This window comes from Jaculus jaculus, chromosome 2 (assembly GCF_020740685.1).
Source record: "Jaculus jaculus isolate mJacJac1 chromosome 2, mJacJac1.mat.Y.cur, whole genome shotgun sequence".
In the NCBI taxonomy this organism is placed as follows: Eukaryota; Metazoa; Chordata; class Mammalia; order Rodentia; family Dipodidae; genus Jaculus; species Jaculus jaculus.
The window spans coordinates 31,428,372-31,443,962 of record NC_059103.1 but is presented as its reverse complement, the minus strand read 5'-3'; the positions used below and the strand labels follow the sequence as shown (position 1 = coordinate 31,443,962).

The window sequence follows — 15,591 nt, the reverse complement described above, 5'->3', positions numbered from 1 at the left end:
GGTTCCTGCCCGGCAGTTCTGAGTGGCAATTTTTCCTGGTTATCTATCCGTACTTCTAGTGACTTCGGGTGCCGGGTGGTCTTGGGGTGGCAGGGGGCGTTCAGGGGCTCCTGGAGCCAGGCTGTGCTTGGACCTCCGCACCGAGGCCGTGAGGGCGGACCGCTCCAGGCCCAGGTCCAGAGCCTGCCTCGCGCCACTGCAGCCTCCGCCCCGCCCCGCCCCAGCCTCCTGCCGCCAGACCTTGCGTTTCTGGGGCGTTCAGGTGAGCACCCCGAAAGGCTTCTACCTCCTTTTATTTTTTTTCTTTTAAAGAATTTGTCATTTTAAAAACATCCTTAAGTTTTATTACGTGACATTTGGGTAGAAAGGTATTAGATTCTTAGATGATTAGGGTGTGAACAATGCTGTTCTTTGTGTGTATGTGAATGTCTGTTCTTTCCCTTTCTTCTTCTCTTCTCTTTTTCTCATCCTTTTTCTCTCTCTCCCCCTGTCGTGGACAGAGTCTCATGTAGCCCAGGCTGGCATCAAACTCACTTTGTAGTCAAGAATGACTTTGAACTTCTGAGCCTCCTGCTGAGTGATGGGATTGTAGGCATGCACTCTACCACAGTCCTGGGAATAGAACCCAGTACCTTGTGCATGCTCAGCCCTTTTCCATCCCTTCCCCTTCTTCTTTTCTTCTTTTCCCCTCCCTTTCTTCCATCCTCCTGAGATGTGTTCTGTCACTGTACACCCCAAGCTGTAAAGATACAAGTCTTTTTGAAGGAGAAAATAGGAATACTCACCTTTTCTCTTTATTAGAAGCTACTGTGCCTGTGCATCCTCATAGAGCTTCAAAACACATACAAGAATAATGGAATTCTTTTAAGAAATATTCGTGTGAGTGAGAAAAAAAAAAAGAAAAAGAGAGAAAGGGAGATATCATGCCATAGTCTCAGTGTCTGGCCTTATGTGAGTGCTGGGTTTTCTAACCTGGGCTAAAAGGCTTTGCAAGCAAGCACCTTTAACCACTGAGCAATCTCCCCAGCCCTGAATTCTTCTTCTTCTTTTTTTTAATGAAACATTGTGTGTATGGGAATACTAAGCTCTTTCCCTGCTGCAAACGAAAAGCAGACACTTGCACCGTTTTTTGATTCTGCCTTTACATGGGTAGCTGGGGAATTGAACATAGACTAGCAGGTTTGTAAGCAAGTACCTTTAACTGCTGAGAAATCTCCCCAGCCCCTGGATTTTATTATTTTATTTTGTTATTTTTGGTGGCTTTTGTTTGTTGTTGAGGCAGGGTCTCACTCTGGTCCAGGCTGACCTGGAACTTACTCTGTACCCCAGGCTGGCCTCAAACTCATGGAAATCCTCGAATTTCAGTCTCCTGAGTGCCAGGGATTAAGAATTTATTATCAACAGCCTATTTGAATGAAGTGAGCATATTTTCCCCCCACATCTCCCCCCCACCTTTTTTTTTAAAGCAGAGTCTCAATATAGCTCTGCCTGGCCTGGAACTCACCAAGTAGACCAGGCTGGCTTTGAACTTGGGTAACCTTCTGACTCTGACTCCCAAGTGATGGGACTACAGGCAGGTGCCACCATATCTAGCTACCACATTTTTCTTTCAAAAAAATCTGAATTAGACAATTGAACATGTATAAAAAATACACATACAGAAATGTAGACTTACTCATTTTAAAATACATTTCTCCTGGGCTAGAGCAAGACCAAGACCCTACCTCAGCCCCCCCCCCTGCCAAAATTTCAAAAGCTGGGAGTGGTGACCCTGCCCCCCCATCTTTAATCCCAGCACTTGGGAGGCCATGGTAGGAGGATTTCCATGAGTTTGAGGCTAGCCTGAAGCTACAGAGTGAGTTCCAGGTTAACCTTGGCCAAAGTGAGATCCTACCTTGAAAAGAACAAAAACAAAAATCTATATACACACATACAGACTTTAGCCTGAAGCTACAGAGTGAGTTCCAGGTTAACCTTGGCCAAAGTGAGATCCTACCTTGAAAAGAACAAAAACAAAAATCTATATACACACATACAGACTTGTACATACACATATATTTCATGGTGAGCTGTCACTTGAGTTTAACTTGACGATAATACTTGCCCTTTAAATTGCACTAAACTTGATAATGCATTGCTCAGATATAAAAGACATTGTCTACTAAAACTAAAATACAAGGGCTGGGGCTGTAGCTCAGTGGTAAAGCATTTACCTAGCACTTGAGGCCCTATGTTTAATTCCCAGTACCAGAAAAATAAATAACAAGGGATGAAGGATATGGCTCAGTCGAGAATGTTTGCCTAGCATGTACAAGGCCCTGGGTTCAATCCAGCACTGCATAAAAACAAATATGATGGTGTACACCTGTAATCCCAGCACTGGAGATGTAGAGAGGTAGGAGGATCAGGAATTCAAGATCATGCACAGCTATATAGAGAATTCTAGGCCAGTTTGAAATACATGAGGCCCTATTTCAATTAAACAAAACCCCACAACACAATACTGTTTACCTAAGGCAATTAAAAATAATGATGTTGGGTTGGGGAGATGGCTCAGTGGTTAAATGTACTTGCATACAAAGCCTGCCAGCCCGGGTTTGATTCCCTAGTATCCATATGAAGCCAGACACACAAAGTGGCCTATGTGTTTGGAGAAGCAAGAAGCCTGGCTGTCCTCTCCTTTCCCCTCCAGCCACTGCAATTGAACTCCAGATGTGTGTGCCCCCTTTTGTGCATGTGCTACCTTTCACACTTGTATCACTGTGTATCTGGCTTACGTGACACCTGGAGAGTCAAACATGAGTCCTTAGGCTTTGCAGACAAGCACCTTAACTGCCAAGCCAACTCCAGCCCTTTTTCTGTTTTTTTGAGGTAAAGTCTCGCTCTAGCCCAAGCTGACCTGGAATTCACTGTGTACTCTCAGTGTGGCCTGGAATTCTTGATGATCCTCCTACCTCAGCCTCCTGAGTGCTGGGATTAAAAGTGTACACCACCACACCCAGCTCACACCTATTACTATTAATTTTTTTTTACATTGGTTTTGGGGAGTGAACTCAGGTCCTTATTCTTACACAGTAAGCATTTTATAGACTAAGTTATCTCCCCAGTCCTTTTATACTGACTATTTATTTAAGAGAGAGAAGGAAAAAGAGAGAGAGAGAGATAGAAAAAGAGAAAGAGAAGGAGGCAGATGGGTGCACCAGGACCTTCGACCACTGCAAATGAGCTCCAGACACATGTGCCAGCTTGTGCATCTGGCTTATGTGGGTACTGGGGAATTGAACCTGGGTCCTCAGGCTTCACAAGTAAGCACCTTAACAACTAAGCCATCTCTCCAGCCTTATATTGACTTTTGAAGAGTAACAATATATTCTTTAAGGAAGTCACACATTTTATATTCATATTTGTATTTTCATGGTCATCCAGTCTGACTGAAAAACAGCAGCTCCAGATTCAATAAGAGATGAAGAAATTAGTAAGAACAATAGAGAAGGATACCTGATGTTCTCATCTAGTCTGTGCATGTCTGTGTGTAGGACATGCACATCTGTATATATCCATAACATGCAATATACACACATACATACATAAAAAGTTTCAAAAGGGCTAGGGAGATAGCTCAGCAAATAAGGCACTTGCCTGAAAGGCCTGCCTGCTTGGGTTCAATTCCCAAAACACCCATGTGGACTAGATACAAAAATGGTGCATGTGTCTGGTATTCATTTGCAACAGCAAGTGGCCCTGGTGCACAAGTACAGACACGTGTAAATAAATAAAAATTAATTAAAAATAATTTTAAAAATTTTATTTGCAAGCATAGAAAGATAGAGATTAGAGAGAGAGACTGAGAATGCATGTGTCACTGTGCATCTGGCTTTATGTGGGTGCTGGGAAATTGAACTAGGGTTGTTAGGCTTTGCAGGCAAGCACCTTAACTTCTGAGCCATCTCTCCAGACCTAAAACATAGTTTTTAAAAACATTTTATTTATTTATTTGAGAGAAAGAAAAAAAAGAAAGAGAATGGGGGGCTTAGTGGTTAGGGCACTTGCTGGCAAAGCCAAAGGACCTGGTTCAATTCCCTAGTATCCATATGAAACCAGATACACAAAAAGGCACATGTGTCTGGAGCTCGTTTGTAGTGGCTAGAGTTCCTGGCATGCCCATTCTCTCTACCTGCCTCATTTTCTCTCTCATATAAATAAATAGATAAAATATTTTTAAAAAGAAAGAAAGAGAATGGCATGCAGGGCCTCTAGCCACCGCAAACAGACTCATGCGCCACCTTGTACATCTGACATTATGTGCCTCAACCACTGAGCCATCTCTCCAACCCCCCCACCCCAAATAATTTTTTAAGGGCATAGAATTGCTTTTGTTTGTTATCTTGGATGTAGAGTCTGACTCACCTAGTAGTTATCTTGGACGTAGAGTCTGACTCACCTAGTAGTTCCAGGCTGGCCTCAAACTCACAGTGGTCCTCCTACCTCTGCCTCCCAAGTGTTGGGATTAAAGGTGTGTGCCACATGCCAAGCAGAATTGCTCCTTTTTTTCTTTAAATATATATATTTATTTATTTATATGAGAGAGAGAGAGAGATAAAGAGGCAGATAAAAGGGCATGCCAGGGCCTCCAGCCAATGCAGACGAACTCCAGATGCACCTTGTGCATCTGGCTTACGTAGGTACTGGGGAGTCAAACTTCGAACAGGGGTCCTTAGGTTTCCCAGGCAGGTGCTTAACCACTAAGCCATCCATAGGCAGGTGCTTAACTGCTAAGCCCCCCCCTTCCTTAAATTTTATTTATTTAAATTTAAAACAGTGAAACTTTGGCATCCACCCAGCCATGGTTTGCATCACATATCTCCATGTGCAAAATTGTACACTGGGTAATTATACTACAGTTGGAAGTTTATAATAAATTTTCTTGTTGTGGCCATATGGCAAGTTCTCTTTGCACCCGGAGCCTGGGCCATACAATAATTTTTTTTTAAATTTTTTTGGTTATTTTAATTTATTTATTTGAGAGCGACAGACAGAGAGAGAAAGAGGCAGATAGAGAGAGAGAGTGGACGCGCTAGCGCCTCCAGCCACTGCAAATGAGCTCCAGACACGTGTGCCCCCTTGTGCATCTGGCTAATGTGGGTCCTGGGGAATCGAGCCTCGAACCGGGGTCCTTAGGCTTCACAGGCAAGCGCTTAACCGCTAAGCCACCTCTCCAGCCCCATACAATAATTTTTATTAAAAGAAAAAGCAAGACAGGGCTGGGGCGATGGTTCAGCAGGTAAGAATTGCTTTAAAGTACCAAGAGGCTGTCCCATGATTCTATTGGTGCTTGCTAAAGGCTTCCATGATATTTTGACATCTTTGGCCCACTGTATCATTGGAGCAGCTCCATGAAAAACTGTTACTATATACTTCCCTTGTCTGCTCTGCACTTGATGCCAGAAGACTTACAGGTGTAGAAGGATTAGGCACATGTAGCTCTTAAAAATGCTGCATGCACGCCTTTAATCCCAGCCCTCGGGAGGCAGAGGGAGGAGGAGTGCAGTGAGTTCGAGGCCACACTGAGACTACATTGTAAATTCCAGGTCAGCCTGGACTAGAGAGAGAACCTCCTTCTAAATAAATAAATAAATAAATAAATAAAAAAAGCCACGAGTGAGGGAGTGAAAAAAAATGGTGCATGCATAATTCAAAAATCGACTGAGTGTGAAGTCCTTTTCTGCATGGTATGAAGATCAGTATCTTCTTATATAGATTGATAGATGATAGATAGATAGATAGATAGATAATTTATTATTTGCAAACAGAGAGATACAGAGAGAGAGAGAGAGAGAGAGAGAGAGAGAGAGAGAGAGAGAGAAGTATGGGTGCATCAGGAGCTCTAGCCACTGCAAGCAGACTCCAGATGCATGTGTCCCTTTGTGCGTCCAGCTGTATGTGAGTATTGGGGAACTGAATCTGAGTTGTTAGACTTTAACCATTAATTGCCTTAACCATTGAGCCATCTCTCCAGCCCCTTATTTATTTTACTATTATTATTATAGTTTTTAACACAAATGTCACCTCAAAGGGAGTAAGAGATAGTTTATTCTGGAGTCAAGTATCTGTGCCCATGGCCCAAGAACACAGATATAAGTTACCCCAAATACTAATGTGGTAATAATTCATGGGGCTTTTACATATTTATTTATTTGTATTAATTGTGAACTTTACTGTATGGACATATTGTGTATCAGTCATGGCTTTTTAAGGACAATTTTTGTACATGTATATAATATATTTTGGTCATGATTCCCTCTTGTTACCTTTTTTCAAACTAGTCCCTCTCCTATTTTGTTGTCTTTCTCTTTTTCCCTTGTATGTTGGCCCTTGTATGTTGGTGTGACCCATTGAGTATAATTAGTATTGTCTGCATGGGCACAGATGGAGGCTTACTTACCCTAGTATGAGGGTTCTAGTTATGGCTATACTACTACAGAAGCTGTCTCCTATTCCCCTATCCTCCATTAATTGCCTATTACTTCCTTAGGGGAGAATGGAAGCCTCATGCCATGATGGCAAAAGGTTGATGGGCCCAGTATTCTGTGTATTTTGTTCAGGTTACAACAGTCCCTGTGTGGTCATGAATTCAATGGCCATGCTATTCCTGGGCAACAGCAAGGAACAATATCCTCAATAAAATCTTCAGAGGGATATCTTTATGAGGTGCGCAGTAATGAACTCTTAGAAACTTTCGCTGCTCAGCCTCCCACTTTCCTGCTTTCATGCGTGTATGTGTGTGTGTGTGTGCTGATGCATATATCCTGTGTACACTTGTAGAGGCCAGAGGAAGATATTGTGTGTCCTACCTCACTCTTCACCTCATTTCCCTGAGACAATTTCTCATTGAACTTAGAGCTCTCTATTTTTGTGTTAGTCTGCCTGACGAGTGAGACCCAGCAATCCTTCTGTCTCTATCCTTCTTGGTGCTGAGGTTGCAGTGATGTTAACCATGTTCAGCTTTTTACGTAGGTACTGGGAATTGAACTCTTTCCTGCCGAGTTATCTCCCCAGCTCCACATCTAAAATTTTTTTTTGGTTTGGAGGACTCTTGTTTTTGTTTTCGAGGCTGTGTCTCCCCATCTAGTTTAGGATGACCTTGAACTCACTGATTCCCTATGTCAGCCTTTTTTTAGTATTAGATTGTAGATGTATACCACCATGCTCAGTTTTGCATATTTCTTTGTGTGTGTGTGTGTGTGTGTGTGTGTGTGTGTGTGTGTGTATGCATGTATGTGTAAAAATCAGAGGGCATCTTTGGATGTTGTTCCTCAGGTATGCTGGCCAACTCTTTGAGACAAGATCTTCCAGTTAGGCTAGATTGATTGGCCAGTAAGCTCTTGAGAGTTTATGGTCTCAGCTTACTTAGTGCTGGGATTATAGGCATTTGCCACCAGTCTGGGGATTTTTTTACTTGGGTACTGGGGTTCAAAATCAGGTCCTCATGTTTGCAAGGCAAGCACTTTGTCCACTGGCCTGTCTCCTCAGCCCTGGTTTTACATATTTCTTATAAACATTTCTATGGAAGCCAGGTGTGGTAGCACATGTCTTTAATCCCAGCACTTAGGAGGCAGAGGTAGGAGGATTGCCATGAGTTCAAGGCCACCCTGAGACCACATAGTAGAATTCCAGGTTAGCCTGGGCTAGAGTGAAAAACCAAAAAAAAAAAAAACCCCAAAAAACAAAAACAGGCTGAGGTAGTAGGACCATGTGAGTTCAAAGCCAACCTGGGCTATAGAATGAGCTTCAAGTCAGCCTGTGCAAGAGTGACACCTTGCCAGAGAGAGAAAGGATGAGGAGGGAAGGAGAGAGAGAGAAAGAAAGGAAGGGGTGGGAGAAGAGAAGGAAATAACATTTGCTTTGTCAGTACCTGTATACCAAGAGGCAGAGGTTGTGTTGGCTTACTACAAAAAATATGCTGTTTTCAACTATTTGTTTTGTTTTGTTTTTGAGGTAAGGTCTTGCTCTAGCCCAGGCTGACCTAGAATTCACTTTGTGGTCTCAGGGTGGCTTCTGACTCACTCACAGAGTTCCTCATACCTCTGCCTCCCTAGCACTGGGATTAAAGGAATGTGCCAAGGCTGGAAAGATGGCTCAACAGTTAGGATGCATGCCTGCGAAGCCTAAGGACCCCAGCTCGATTCTCCAGGTCCCATTAAGCCATATGTACATGGTGGCGCATGTGTCTGGAGTGCATTTGCAGTGGCCCGAGGCCCTGGTGTGCCCATTCTCACTCATACTCTCTCTGTCTGAATAAAAATAAATTTTTAAAGGAGTGTGCCACCATACCCCACTGGTTTTTAAATTTTTATTGACAGCCTCCATACATATAGACAGTATGACATGAATGTAATTCCTTCTCAGCATCCTCCCTTCTCCCCCTCCATAGCCCCCCTGCTGTGAATATCTTCTTTCCAACTAGTTGCTCTTTTATTTTGATGTCATCCTTTTTCCACTCCTATTGATGAAGGATTTGGGAGTTCAGGGGGGTCTCCCAGAATTTATGAATCCCAAGTTTTGGGTTCTGCCCTGCTTTCAGTAAAGAATTAATAAAGATAGACTCAAGAAAGATAAATTATGAATTATTAAATTTAGGGGGAAATCCCAAATTGTGGAATTTAAGGGAGATTGGGGTCTAGAAAGAGAGACTAACCATGTGGAAAGTAGGAAACATGCTCTCATATGGAAACACTATAGTTTATGAGGCTTATTTAAGAGAAGTTAATGTCTTTAGAAAAGGGTTGTATGGAAAGTAGAACTTTGATGTGTACGCAGGGAGACTCAGAAAACATACATGGCACCTATCACATGCTTTCCTGAAGAGGGAAAATATCAAAACATGAGAGAAATTGAGGGTCTTGCGGAGGGGAAGTGGAGTCGAGCCATAAACATATGGTGGGGAATTAAATTGAGGTTTTAAAGTGAAATTAGGGTAAAGCTGCAAAAGCACATGGAAAGCAGAATCTAGGAGCTTGTGTAGGGAGACCTAGGAGGAACTCACATGGCATCTGCCATGTGTTTTTAGAGGAGTTGAGAGGACATACAGTGAGGCTCAATGGACAAAAGTGAGATGGCCGATCTAAAGAAGAGACTAAGAGAGTCAGAGGAAAAATGAGTGATGAAGAGAGTTACACTCATGATTACTCTGAGTTTAGAATAAGTACACAGGTAGCAAGCCTAGGGTTGGTAAGTGCACCCACATGGTAGATTTGGAAATCAAAGAAAAAGCATGCATGTAGTTAAAGCAAGAGGTTACCCCAAATTATAAAGCAGAGGCAGATGGAAAAGTCTAGATCAAGAAACAATGCACTGCTCTCCCACCCCCACCTGCCAGGCTGGTTGGGGGTAGAGGCCAGACTCATGTGTTCCAGTAACATGGGATAAGAAACAGAGAGAGTGAGACACACACACGCACACACACACACACACACACACACACACACACTGAGGGGTGCATCTAGAGAGGAGAGGGAGGGGTTGGAAGGCCATAGCTTTTATAGCATCAGAGTCAGGTAGAAGACCTGATTGGCTAGTAAATTTGGAGGATGAACCCGAGGGTCAGCCCATGTAGGTCAGCCCACCCAGGGAGTGCAGTAGACTGGGCAGCAAGGGGTGCTGTGGGTCAGTCTCAATCAGACATTTTTGACAAAAGTTTCATTCTCGTAGCATGTGAGCTGGTACTTCTTGGCTCTCTTTAAGCCGCAATCCCTAACTGAAACTGCCTAAAAAATAGCTTTCTCCTGTCCTCCTTTACTATTATGCACATCTTGTGTAAGTAACATCAGCCACTGTGAGGTCATAAATATCAAGGCCACAGTGTCTTTATGCCCGTTTTGTAAGCGCTCCTCCCCTTCCTTGGTCTTTTTTAAAATTATTATTATTTATTTATTTATTTGAGAGCGACAGACACAGAGAGAAAGACAGATAGAGGGAGAGAGAGAGAATGGGCGCGCCAGGGCTTCCAGCCTCTGAAAACGAACTCCAGACGCGTGCGCCCCCTTGTGCATCTGGCTAACGTGGGACCTGGGGAACCGAGCCTCGAACCGGGGTCCTTAGGCTTCACAGGCAAGCGCCTAACCGCTAAGCCATCTCTCCAGCCCTTCCTTGCTCTTTTATGTTCTTCCTGCTGCCTTTTCTACAATGGTCTCTGAGCCTTAGAGGGTGTGATAGGAATGTGTCACTTAGGGCTGAACACTCCTTTGTCAATTCTTCTCAACACTTTGGTGAGTTTTGATTCTCCCCAGTGGTCGCCACTGTTGGAGAAGAGAAGCTTCTCTAAGCAAAAGTGAGAGTAAGCTGGGAGTAGTGGCTCACACCTTTAATCCCAGCACTTGAGAGGCAGAAGTAGATTACTGTGAGTTCAAGACCAGCCTGGGACTACAGACTGAGTTCCAGGTCAGCCAAGGTTAGAGTGAGACCCTACCTGAAAAATAAAGCAGAGTAGTATTAATATGTGGATGTAAAGAAAGGTATTTAGAGGGGCAGTTTGGTGGGCATAATACATCCATTTAGCCAGACGATAGTAGTAGTTTTCCCCCAGGGATTATGACCTCCTCAACCATAGGATTTTGATTAGGTTTTCAGTACCAGGCAGGAATTCACTACTATTGGAGGAGACCTCAAGTCCAAGCAGAAAGCAGTTATTTTCCCCATAACAGACTATTGTGCCTGTTGGTACATTTGACCTGGCTAGCCAGCCGTGAGGCTTGCAGGGTACATTGCTAGTTAGGCCATTGATGACTTCTCTCTCCCCATAGTCTACATGATACATAGCTCTTTCCAGCATCCTGACAGCTGGTCAACAGAGATGAGGCTCCCAATCCAGCTTCAGCTTGGTTTCTCAGTGATGTTGGGCCCAGAAAGGTCCAGGCGTGAGGCCTAGTGGAACTTCCTGAGCCTAGCTAAAGTTTGGTGACCTGTCTCTGGCCAGCTATGACTCATCAGGATGCCTAATGGCTTCTGGCCTGCTACCTCTGCATGGCAATTATAATTACCATTTCAATAGTTACAGTTTACTATTGGCCATTACCTCTTCCCCCATCCTAAAATCCCCGCCTTCGTCCCCAACATGATATAGGCAACTGCTCAGAGTAATAAAGCGAGTTGTTTCTGCGAGTTGTTTCTGCATGGAAAAGACTCCTGACTCAGTGTGGTTTTTCTCTGGTGGCCAGGAGAGGTTTCTGAGTCGTCCGACGCTCATCATCCTCCTCAACCCCTAGGGAGGAACCAGCAGGTCTGGTCCTTCCCTCGGCACTACCTGAGCGGGAAGGAGCCCCGCAAGTGATCTGCAGCTCCAACATGTGGAATCTTCAGCAATAGAGTCCTACCATCTTGTTCTGGTAGGGAACCAATAGTCTTGGCCTGTAGAGTTTTGGAATTTCAGGGGCCTCTGTCCAACAACTTGCTGGAAGGTATCCCACCCCTGGTACTGGAATTTTCTAGTAACCATCTGTGGTTTCTGGATAAATTATTCACCTCCATAGCATGTTTCTGCTCAAACTCTTTTTTTTAAACATACATAATGTTAGCTAATGAATGAGTAGATTTCCATGTGGTTTATTCATAATATCTTTACTTTTGATTAACCTTCCTCCTACCCCCTCCATGCTTCCATCCTTTCCCCGACCCCTTTTAGATCATTCTGCCCCTCTACTTACATATCTATGATACCTTGCCCTTAAGCCTTCCCTTCTGCCCCCTTCTTCATAGGTCCTTCTAGCTTACTGGCCTCTACCACTGACTTCCACTCCACATGAAAATCTAAAACATTTGAAGCTAGGATGCACATATGAGAGAGAACATGTGGTGTTTGATTTGCTGACCTGGGCTACCTCACTTAGTATATAATCTTTTCCAGATCTTTCATTTCAGAAAACATACTGTATATTGAAAAAAAAATTGGAACTATATGTGTTGGTAGTATCACCCAGCTAGTCAGGAAGCTGAGGCAGGAGGATTATGAGTTCAAAGCCAGCCTAGGTTCCATAGTGAGATCTGGTCTCAAAACACAAACAAACATAAAGTAACCCAGCAATTGGCAGTGACCACCAGAGTTCATGATAGCCAACAATCTTTAAGACAGGTAACTTTCATACTAGCAACATGGTGAGTTATATCATGATGGGTTAAGTGTCATGATTCCTGGGTGTACTATCTTTGATGTTGGTATTCATGTTTGTACTCATTCCGGGAATGTTATCATTTATTTATTTTTCTTTTTACAAATTTTATTAACATTTTCCATAATTATAAAAAATATCCCATGGTAATACCTCCGCCCCTGCACTTTCCCCTTTGAAATTACATTCTTCATCATATTACCTACCCAACTCAATCATTGTACTTACATATTTACTATACCAACCTATTAAGTAACCTCCTCTCTTCCTTTCTCTTCCCTTTATATCTCCTTTTTAACTTACTGGGCTCTGCTACTAAGTATTTTCCTTCTATGCAGAAGCCCAATCATCTGTAGCTAGGATCCACATATGAGGGAGAACATGTGGCACTTGGCTTTCTGGGCCTGGGTTACCTCACTTAGTATAATCCTTTCCAGATCCATCCATCTTTCTGCAAATTTCATAACTTCATTTTTCTTTACCGCTGAGTAGATCTCCATTGTATGAATGTGACACATCTTCATTATCTACTTATCAGTTGAGGGACATCTAGGCTGGTTCCATTTCCCAGCTATTATAAATTGAGCAGCAATGAACATGGTTGAGCATGTACTTCTAAGGAAATGAGATGAGTCCTTAGGATATATGCCTAGGAGTGCTATAGCTGGGTCATATGGAAGATCAATCTTTAGCTGTTTTAGAAACCTCCACAATGATTTCCACAATGGCTGGACCAGATTGCATTCCCACCAGCAGTGTAGAAGGGTTCCTCATTTTCCACATCTCCGCCAGCATTTATGATCATTTGTTTTCATGATGGTTGCCAATCTGACAGGAGTGAGATGGAATCTCAATATAGTTTTAATCTGCATTTCCCTGATGACTAGAGACGTAGAACTTCTTTTTAGATGCTGATATGCCATTCGTATTTCTTCCTTTGAGAATGCTGTATATAGCTCCATAGCCCATTTTTTGATTGGCTTGTTTGATTCCTTATTATTTAACTTTTTGAGTTTTTTGTATATCCTAGATATTAATCCTCTATCAGATATATAGCTGGCGAAGATTTTTTTCCCATTCTGTAGGTTGCCTCTTTGCTTTTTTCACTGTGTCCTTTGCAGGGCAAAATCTTAATAATTTTATGAGGTCCCAGTAAGTGATCTGTGGTTTTATTGCCTGAGCAATTGGGGTTGTATTCAGAAAGTCTTTGCCAAGACCAATATGTTGAAGGGTTTCCCTTACTTTTTCCTCTAGCAGTTTCAGAGTTTCAGGTCTGATGTTATGGTCTTTAATCCATTTGGACTTAATTCTTGTGCATGAAAAGAGAGAAGAATCTATTTTCATCCTTCTGCAGATATATATCCAGTTTTCCCAACATCATTTGCTGAAGAGGCTATCTTTTCTCCAGTGAGTATTTTTGACACTTTTATCGAATATCAGGTGGCTGTAGCAACTTGGACTTACATGTGGGTCCTCTATTCTGTTCCACTGATCTACATGTCTGTTTTTGTGCCAGTACCATGCTGTTTTTGTTAGTATGGCTCTGTAGTACAGGTTAAAATCAGGTATGGTGATACCACCAGACTTGCATTTGTTGTTCAGTACTATTTTAGATATTCTAGGTTTTTGTGATTCCAAATGAATTTTTGGATTTCTTTTCTATTTCCAGGAAGAATGCCTTTGGAATTTTGATAGGGATTGCATTAAATGTGTAGATACATTGCTTTTGTATTTTTTCACAATATTGATTCTTCCAATCCAGGAACAAGGGATGTTTTTCCATTCCTAGTGTCTTCTGCAATTTCTCGCTTGAGTGTTTTAAAGTTCTCATTGTAGAGATTCTTTACTTCCTTGGTTAGGTTTATTCCAAGGTACTTTTTTTTTTTTTTTTTGATGCAATTGTGAATGGGAGTGATTCTCTGATTTCATCCTCTGTGTGTTTGTTGTTAGCATATATGAAGGCTACTGATTTCTGTGTATTTATTTTTTATCCTACATGGCTGTAGGTTTTTATCAGCTCTAACAGTTTGCTAGTAGAGTCTTTAGGGTCCTTTATGTATACAATCATGTCATCTGCAAATAATGATAACTTGATCTCTTCCTTTCCAATTTGTATCCCTTTTATGTGTGTCTCTTGCCTTATTGCTATGGCAAGACTTCTAAAACTATATTAAATAAAAGTGGGGACAGTGGACACCCTTGTCTTGTTCCTGATTTTAGTGGAAAGGCTTCCAGTTTTTCCCCATTTAGTAATATGTTGGCTGTAGGCTTGTCATAAATAGCTTTTATTGTATTGAGATATGTTCCTGCTATTCCCAGACTCTGTAGGACTTTTATCATAAAGGGATGTTGGATTTTGTCAAACACTTTCTCTGTGTGTAATGAGATGATCATGTGATTTTTGTCCTTCGACCCATTTATATAATGTATTACATTTATAGATTTGCATATATTGAACCATCCCTGCATCTCTGGAATAAAGCCTACTTTGTCAGGGTGAATGATCTTTCAGATATATTCTTGTATTCTGTTTGCCAATATTTTGTTGAGAATTTTTGCATCTATGTTCATGAGGTTGATTGGTTTGTAATTTTCTTTTTTTGTTCTATCTTTGCCTGGTTTTGGTATCAGGGTGATGCTGGCGTCATAGAAGGAGTTTGGTAGAATTTCTTCTTTTTCTATTTCCTGGAAAAGCTTAAGAAACAATGGTGTTAGCTCTTCCTTGAAGGTTTGGTAAAATTCAGCAGTGAATCCATCTGGGCATGGGCTTTTTTTTAGTTGGGAGATTATTGATAACTGTTTGGATCTTCATGCTTGTTATAGGTCTATTTAAGTGATTAATCTCATCTTGATTTAATTTAGGTAGGTCATATAAATCAAGGAAATCATCCATTTCTTTCTGATTTTCATACTTTGTGGAGTATATGCTTTTATAGTATGTCCCTATGATTTTTTGAATTTCTGTGGAATCTGTTGTGATGTTTCCTTTCTCAGCTCTGATTTTATTAATTTGTGTCTCTTCTCTCTTTCTTTTGGTCAGATTTGCTAAGGGTTTATCAATCTTGTTTATCCTTTCAAAAAACCAACTTTTTGTTTCATTAATTCTTTGGATTTTTTTTTGTTTCTATTTCGATAATTTCTGCTCTAATCTTTATTATTTCTTCCCATCTACTGATTTTTGGTTTTCCTTGTTCTTCTTTTTCCAAGGCTTTAAGGTGAAACATTAGGTCGTTTAGTTGCTACCTTTCTAGTTTCTTTTTTTTTTCTTTTTTTAAAAATTTTTATTAACATTTTCCATGATTATAAAACATATCCCATGGTAATTACCTCCTTCCCAACCCCCACACTTTTCCATTTGAAATTCCATTCTCTATCATATCACCTCCCCATTACAATCATTGTAATTACATATATACAATATCAACCTATT

General features: G+C 41.7%; 1 protein-coding gene across 1 annotated transcript in view; it reads left to right on the top strand.

Moving 5' to 3' along the window:
• Nucleotides 1-15,591, top strand: part of LOC101602448 (zinc finger protein OZF-like) — a 37,035-nt gene continuing 21,444 nt past the window's right edge. Inside the window, exon 1 of the mRNA XM_045143956.1 lies at nt 1-262. The gene's annotated coding sequence lies outside the window, so the exon portion shown is untranslated. The remainder of the gene's footprint in view (nt 263-15,591) is intronic.